The following is an 8,910-nucleotide window of genomic DNA, read 5'->3' as shown; positions in this document are numbered from 1 at the left end:
TTGCATGGGGATAGTGGTGGAGGGAGAATTTTGGGGGTAATGAAAAATTTGTTATTTTATTTGTGGTAGTGGTTTCATAGATGTATGTTTTATGTCAAAACTGACTGTAAGTACATGTATGTTATATTTCAATTTCATTTTAAGTACATGTACTTTAATATACTTCAATTATTCCTCAATAAGAAAACAAAATTCTATTCATAAAAATAACACAAAGAGCTCCCAATGGCCAAAGTGGAACAATTAGAGAAACAAAATAGTTTTGGATTATAGCCAAACATATAAAATGTGTCCATGTGTCCACACAGACTTAAATGAATTAATTATTGGAAGAGAAGAGAAAAATATTCTGTGCAGAAGAATTCTAAATAATTTATGTAGACACTCTACCCTCAAAGAAGTATAGCTCTCCACTCCTTACGTGTAGACTGTACATAATAAATTTCTTCCAAAAAGTACAGTATGAAGAGAGAGAGAAAAAAATCAGTAACTTTAAGTGAGGAAACCTGACAAATGCTATCTCAGCCGGGTGATCAAGGTCAACATTAACAGTGATAAACCATGTTGATATTACATACCTTTGATAAGATATAATGAGAATGGTACTTTATCTCTGTGCTTTTTCTTTAAAAAATCCATAACCCATTCTATTTGGGACGGAAAATAAAAACAGACAAGTTGCAATAGAGAATCATGCTATAAAATACTTGACCAGTGCTCAAAACAAAGTCATGAAAAATAAGGAAAGTCTGAGAAACTATCATAAGCAAGAGAAACCTAAGGAGACCTGAAAATTAAATATAATGTGGCATCCTGTGGTCACATGGGATCTTGGAACTAAGAATAAATAAATAAACTATGGACTTCAACTAAAAAGAATATATCAATATCCGCTTATTTATAAGAAATGCTCCATATTAATATAAGATGTTAATAATAGAGGAAACTGAGTTTGTAGTGTATGGGAACTACAGTAATTCATGTGTCCAAAATGAACTCATAAGGGAAGTAAAAATGAATGATAATGAAAGCACAATATATCCAAATATGGGGATTGCTGCCAAGTATATACTTAGGATAATATGTATCAGTTTAAATATTTATATTATATAAAGTTCTTTCTAAATTACAAAAAAAGAGTAAATAAAATCTAAATGAGGTGGAAGGAAGGGAGCAATACTGATAAGAGCAGAAAGCAATGAAACAGAAAGTGGACAATGGAAAAAGCTAGTTCTATGAAAAGATTTTAAAAATGATAACCCCTGTGAGACAGATCAAGACAAAAAAAAAGTGAAAAAACAAAAATTACCAATATCAGTAAGGAGAGAGATATCACTATAGATCCTACAGACATAAATGAGATAGTAAGGAAATATTACCAACTCTTTTTTTTTTTTGCAAACAAATTCAACTGAGATGAAACTCTTTGTAAGGTAAAAAAATTTACATAATAAGAAATACAAAGTCTGGAATTATTGGATCAGATGATATTTCTAATTTTTTTGAGGAAACTCCATATAAATATAGAGAACAAATTGATGTTTGCCAGAGGGAAAGGAGGGATGAGTAAACTGGGTATGGCTTCATAAGAGCTAGAACAAAGCAAAATATATGTTTACCACTTTAATTCAATATAATACTAAATTTCCAAGCCAGAGTATTAAGACAAAAAAAAAATAGCATAGGGCGCCTGGGTGGCTCAGTTGGTTGGGCGATTGCCTTCAGCTCAGGTCATGATCCTGGAGTCCTGGGATTGAGTTCTGCATCGGGCTCCCTGCTCAGCAGGGAGTCTGCTTCTCCCTCTGACCCTCTTCCCTCTCATGCTCTCTATCTCTCATTCTCTCTCTCTCAAACAAATAAATAAAATCTTTAAAAAAAATAGCATAAATTGTGGAAATAAAAAATAAAATTGCCTTTAATCACAGATGACACAACCTCTGTAGAAAATCCTAAGAAATCCATGACAAGAAGAAAAAAATAAAAATAAAAATAATGAGTGAATTTAGCAAGGTTGCAGTACACAAAGTCAATATGCAAAATCAAGTGTACTCTTTATACTAACAACATTCAGTTGAAAAATTAATGTTTATATACCACTTACAGTAGTTACGGATAGTTAGAAATAAATAATTATAGTAAATTTTTAAAAATATGTGCAAGATCTGTATGCTGAAAGATCTGTAGCATTTTTGAAAGAAATTAAAGAAAACCTTAATAAATATATTATATATCATATTAATGGGTTGGAAGATTCAATATTTTTAAAATGACATTTTTCCCTTCAAAGTAATCTGTAGAATTAAAGGCAATGCCAACAAAAATCCTAGCAGTATTACTGTAGAAATTAACAGATTATCAAATTATAAAGAAGTGCAAAAGACCTAGGATGGGCAAAATAAAATCTTTAATTAGAAAACAGAATTTTCCAGGACAATAAAAATGTTTATTTCTTGATAGGGGTGTGGGTTAAATGGGTTTATACATTCGACAAAACGCATTTAACCATATATGTATGAACCAGCACAGTATTCGCACTGTAAAAATTAACAAATGAACAGCAACAACAAAAAATGAGTCCCCAGATGGGCTTAATAGCATATTATGCCAGATACGTCCTGGGAAGTATGGAAGATTGTTCCAAATAAATAGAATCCACACTTCCAAGAGTAGACATGCATGTTATGCAAATAGCCTCATTCCAGGTACTTGGTGGAGTGCAAGTTTTACACTCTTAGAAATTAGGCTAGATTATGCTAGTTTGCCAGCTTGTGGCAATCCCACAGATAGGGAACACCCTTATTTGATTTTCTCCCTCTCCTCTCTTGCCAGTGCTCCTTGTTGGCCAAACTCAATAGGAAGCCGGAGAGTAAGGAAGCCCTTTGATACAGATGGGCCTCCTAGGGCACAGGGCAGCACACAGGAAGACAGAGAGAATGAGCATTGATACCCTGAGATGTAGCAAGAGCTGGAAATCTACAGTTGCATTTAACCCCTTGAGATTTTTAGCCTCCTTTGTTATGCCATACAACCCAGCCTATCCTGATATCCTCCAACTAATTTTATGGATTTAGTATAACTTTGATACTGAAAACAGGGAGATCATGAGAAAGAAAAATAGTCCAATCTCATTCATGCACAGAGATGCCATTATCCTAAACAAAACATTAGTAAAAGAGATCTAACAGTGTATGGGTTAACATTAGGAAAACTATTACCTATTAAATGAGAAAAACAAATTCAATGAAGACAGAAAAGGTATTTTTTTTTAAATGTCAACACCAGAAAGCAGAAAGCAGACGAGTGGTTGCCTGGGAGAGAAGAGGGAAGAATAGGGAGGACATGAGGAAGGGACTACCAAGGGCCTCAAGGAAATTGGGGGTGATGGAAATATTAATCATCTTGGTCATGGCGATGGTTTCTTGACTATATGCATATGTCAAAGCTTGTCAAATTATACTCTTTAAGTGTGTTGAGTTTATTTGAGGTCAATCATACCTCAATAAGACTGTTTTAAATAAAAAGTCATGCATGATAAACACTTTTAGTACAAAAAAAAAATAGAAGTAATTACCTTAAACTGTAGGCCACCTTTGTCTTTCCTTTATCTTTCCTTCAATTCCTCACATAGTTTCTAAAGTTGCACTGGGATATTATCTCTTGATGGTTTGTCCCCACCCTTTTCTGACACTGGTATTTGTGAGATTATCTTATCTCCTAAATTGGTTGCATATGTTACTCAAGTGTTTTCAGTTTATTATCTTAGTTGCTCTGTTTTTATCAGGGGATTCGGGAGATTTCAAATCTATGTTGCTGACTTTTTCCTACTCTCCTCTGCTCACCTGGTAGTTTTCACTGGGTGCCCAGGGTCAAAGGGTCAAAGACACACCTGATGACTATAGTGCAGGGTCACATCTCTGTCCCTTCCAACACACTGAGGATTCGAGAAGCTATGTCTTGTTTCCTCACCCTCTAGGCTATTTCACTCACATGAAATGATTCATTTTCATTCTTTTGAAATGGGGATTATTTTACAATTCTTTTGGCCCCTCTTTCCTATCCCAACGGTCAAACAATACTGCACCATGGTGATGGTGGCAGAAGAGGCAATTGAGGCCAGGCAGGCACCTAAAATGCTGATATAGATGACCTTCTCTCCTACTAGAAGAGATGTGTTCTCGGAGTGTGTGGAATGTCTCCGTTGCTTTTTTTTTTTCTTTTGCTATAATCCTGCAACTTGGCCCTGAATGGAGATATTGTTGTGGGAAGCGTGTGGCAGAGGGGAGAGATTAGAGTCCTAGTTTTCTGGCTGGAAGGCCAACAAGGAAGGCCCCAGAAAGTTGGACAGAATGAAGAAGACTGTGCAGAGAAGGGAGAGCAAGAGAATAAATTCATAAAGTTGTATCTGAATTCCTGAATAGTTCCATATCTATAACAAAACTCTGAATTTGTAGTTAAAAACCTTTGGAAAAAAATCCTCATGTACACACAGTTTTACTGGTGAAACTACCAAAGAAGAAACAGTACAAATTCTACACAATGACTTCCAGAAAATGGACATTTTTATGAGATTACCATTACCCTGATCCCAAAGCGAAGTCAAAGATACTCAAAGATAGTACAAGAGAACAACAAACCAATATCCTCATGAAGATAGATGGCAGAATTGCTCAAAAATACTGACAAATTGATTCCAACAAACCATAAAAAAGAAAAAAAAAACACGTTATGAAAGCTGGATAGGTCCTGGGAATGCAGGGCTGGTTCAATATTCAAAAACAGACAACATAATCCACCATATTAACAGACTAATGGAGAACACCACATGACTGTCCAAATCGATGCAAAAGAAACATCTGACAAAATTCGGTATGCACTTATAACACAAACATTCAGCAAACTAAAACTAAAAGGGACCTCCTCAACCCCTACCAAGGGCATTCACAAAAGCCTTCAGCTAAAATCATAATGTTGAAAGATTGATTTTTTTGCTCCAAAGATCAAAAATAAGGCAAGGCTGTTCACATTTATCTTTTATTCATTTTCCTATGGGAAGTTCTTGCCAGTGCAATTAGTGAGGGAAAAAATGGCATATGGTCTGGAAAAGAAGAAGAAAACTATTCCTATTAACAAAATATATTATCCATACATAAAATCTAATGGGATCCATGAAAAAGCCCCTAGAAATACTAAGTTGTAGGATGCAAGGTCAACACACAAAATTCAATCATATTTCTATATAATAGAAATGAACAACGGAAATGGGCATTTTTGAAAATTCACAATATCTTTAACAAATTATTTTGAAATACGTACAAAGAAATTTACCAAACCATGTGAAGGATCTTGATATTACCATATATTGATGAAAGAAATCAAAGAAGAAATAAATAGACTTATTATGTACACTGATTGGGAAACACACATTTAAGATATCAATTCTCCCCAGATTGATCTACAGATTTAACTCCATTCCCATCAAAACCCCGTCAAGTGTTTTTGTAGATACAGATAAACTTGATTCTGAAAGTTATATAGAAGGGCAAAGGAACAGGGCACCCGGGTGGCTCAGTCCGTTAAGTGTCTGCAGGACACGGGGTCCTGGGATTGAGCCCTGCATTGGGCTCACCTGCCCAGTGTCTGGCTCCCCACTGAGTGGGAGGCTGCTTCTCCCTTTCTTCCCTTCTTGTGCTCTCTCTCATAAATAAATAAAATCTTTAAAAAAAAAAAGGCAAAGGAAATAGTATAGCCAAATTTTTTTTTGAAAAGAACAAAGTCAGAGGACTCACAGTATTTGATTTTAAAACTTAATATAGAACTATAGTAATCAAAGAAGGTGAAAGGATATATATCACTGCAACATAAAATACACAAATTAATCCACACATTTGATTTTTGGCAAAGGTAATTCAATGCAAAGGAAAGCCTTCAATAAATGTTGTTGAAAGAATTAGGTATCTACATGAAAAAAAAAATGTACCTGTACCTAATAGTCACACCTATTTTTAAAAATTAATGAAAAATAGATTATACACACACACACATATATATAAATGTAAAATGCAAATCTGTAAAACATTTTGAAGAAAACATAGAGGATATTTGTGACATGGATTTAGGCAAAGAGTACTTAATATGTCACCAAAAATCTGAGCCATAAAATAAAATAAAAAATTCTAAATCAGACTTCGTCAAAATTGAGAATGTTTGGGGCGGAGCAAGATGGCGGAGGAGTAGGAGACCTGGATTTCCTCTGGTCTCAGGAATTCAGCTGAATAGGGATCAAACCATTCTGAACACCTACGAACTCAACAGGAGATCAAAGAAGAGAGTAGCAACAACTCTCTGAACAGAGAAACGACCACTTACTGGAAGGTAGGATATGCGGAGAAGTGAATCCGAGGTGATATTCGGGAGGATAGATGGCAGGGGAGGGGGCCTCTGTCGGCCGCTTCTGCCAAGTGACAGCAGCGGAGCACAAAATCGGACCTTTTAGAAGTTGGCTCCGCTGAGGGACGTCGCTCCAGTGGCTAAGCGGGGAGTGGAACCCTCACGGGACAGTGTGGTCTCAGGACCCTTGGGGTCACAGAAAGACCAGGGGTGCCTGAGTGCAGCAGAGCTCCCAGGTATCGGAGCGGGGAAGCCAGCTGCAGAGACGGAGCCAAGGCGCGGGCTCTCAGCTCGGGGTTGCCATAAACTGTGATCCGCGGCCCAGTCAGGCTACTGCTCCTCCAGCAGGGACCCAACAAGCGGCAGAGCTGGGGAGACTCCCCTTCCTCCCCGGGGAAGAGCGGTGCGGGAGTACACCGCAGGGATCTGCTGGGTTTGGAGACTCCACACGGGGTCGGGTGCCAGAGAGAAACGCTCAGTCACAGGCTGGGTGAGAACGGAGTGTGGCCGGAGACCGGGGACACGGGAGTGACTGCTTTTCTCTGGGGGCACACTGAGGAGTGGGGCCCCGAGTTCTCAGCTCCTCCGGGCGGAGATTGGGAGGCCACCATTTTCACCCTGGTCCTCCAAAGCTGTACCGAGAGCTTGCAGGGAACAAAAGCTCCTGAGAGCAAACCGGAGCAGCTTGCTTAGCCCGGGACTTCCAAGGGCAGGGCAATACCGCCTGCGGCAAAGACATTTGAGAACCACGGCAACAGGCCCCTCCCCCAGAAGATCAGCACGAACAGCCAGCAAGCCAAGACCAAGTTTACCGATCAAGGAGAACAGGAGAACTCCAGTGTTAGGGGAATACTGCACATAGAATTCATGGCGTTTTTAACATGATTCATTAGTTCATCAAAGTTAATTTTTTTAACTGTTTTTTTTTTTAATTTTTCTTTTTCCACCAACATCTTATCAATCCCTTTTTTTAAAAACATTTTTTATTTTTCATTTTTAGAGTCATATTTTATCCCTTCATAGTAGGTACCCTTATTTTTGGCATATATATATAAGTTGTTCTCTCCTTAAAATTTTGAGATACAGTTTCTTCTAACAGATCAAAATATACCCTAAATCACTAGTGTATGGCTTTGTTCTAGTCTCCTGCCTGATCACATTCTCTCCCTTTTTTTTTTTTTAATCTTCTTTCTTTTTTCGAACTTCTTATCAATTCCTTTTATAAAATCTTTTATAATTTTCATCTTTACAGTCATCTTCCATCCCTTCATTGTATCAACCCTTATTTTGTACATATATGTCTTTCTTCCTTTAAAATTTTAGGAGGCACTTTCTTCTAACAGGCCAAAATATGCACAAAATCTAGTGTGTGGCACTGATCTATGCACTAGACTGATCATATTTGATCATATTCTGTTTTTTTGTTTTGTTCTGTTTTTGTTTGTTTTTATCTTTTTCTTTCTCCTTTTCTTTTTTCTTTTCTCTTTCTTTTTTCTTTCTTTCCCTTTCTTGTCCCCTGGTTTCAGGTCTTTTCTGATTTGTATAGAGTATATTTGCTGGGGACATTGTTAACCTGTTAGCATTTTGTTCTCTCATTCATCTATTCTCCTCTGGACAAAATGACAAGATGAAAAAAATCACCTCAACAAAAAGAACAAGAGGTAGTACCATCTGCCAGGGACTACTCAATATGGACATTAGTATGATGTCGGACCTAGAGTTCAGAATCATGACTTTAAAGATACTAATTGGGCTTGAAAAAAGCATGGAAGATTTTAGAGAAACCCTTTCTGGAGAAATAAAAAACTAAAATCTAACCAAGTCGAAATTAAAAAGGCTATCAATGAGGAGCAATCAAAAATGAGGGCACTAACCGCTAGGATAAATGAGGCAGAAGAGAGAATCAGTGATATAGAAGACCAAATGATGGAAAATAAAGAGGCTGAGAAAAGGAGAGATAAACAACTACAGGATCACAAGGGCAGAATTTGAGAGATAAGTGATACATTAAGACAAAACATTAGAAAAATTGGGATCCCAGAAGAAGAAGAAAGAGAGAGAGGGGCAGAAGGTATATTGGAACAAATTATAGCAGAGAACTTCCCTAATGTGGGAAAGGAAATAGGCATCAAAATCCAGGAGGCACAGAGAACCCCTCTCAAAATCAATAAAAATAGGTAACACCCCGACATCTAATAGTAAAACTTACGAGTCTCAGAGAAAAAGAGAAAATCCTGAAAGCAGCTCGGGAGAAGAGATATGTAACCTACAATGGTAGAAACATTAGATTGGCAACAGACCTATCCACAGAGACCTGGCGGGCCAGAAAGGACTGGCATGAAATCTTCAGAGCACTAAACAAGAAAAATATGCAGCCAAGAATACTATATCCAGCTAGGCTGTCATTAAAAATTGAAGGAGAGGTAAAAAGCTTCCAGGACACACAAAAACTAAAGGAATTGGCAAACACGAAACCAGCCCTCCAAGAAATATTGAAAGGGGTCCTCTAAGCAAAGAGAGAGC

This window comes from Callorhinus ursinus, unplaced genomic scaffold (genome assembly GCF_003265705.2).
Source record: "Callorhinus ursinus isolate GAN/ISIS: 27379988/994484 unplaced genomic scaffold, GSC_fseal_2.0 scaffold47, whole genome shotgun sequence".
Classification (NCBI taxonomy): domain Eukaryota; kingdom Metazoa; phylum Chordata; class Mammalia; order Carnivora; family Otariidae; genus Callorhinus; species Callorhinus ursinus.
The sequence above is the reverse complement of the archived record's forward strand: the minus strand, read 5'-3'. Positions refer to the sequence as shown.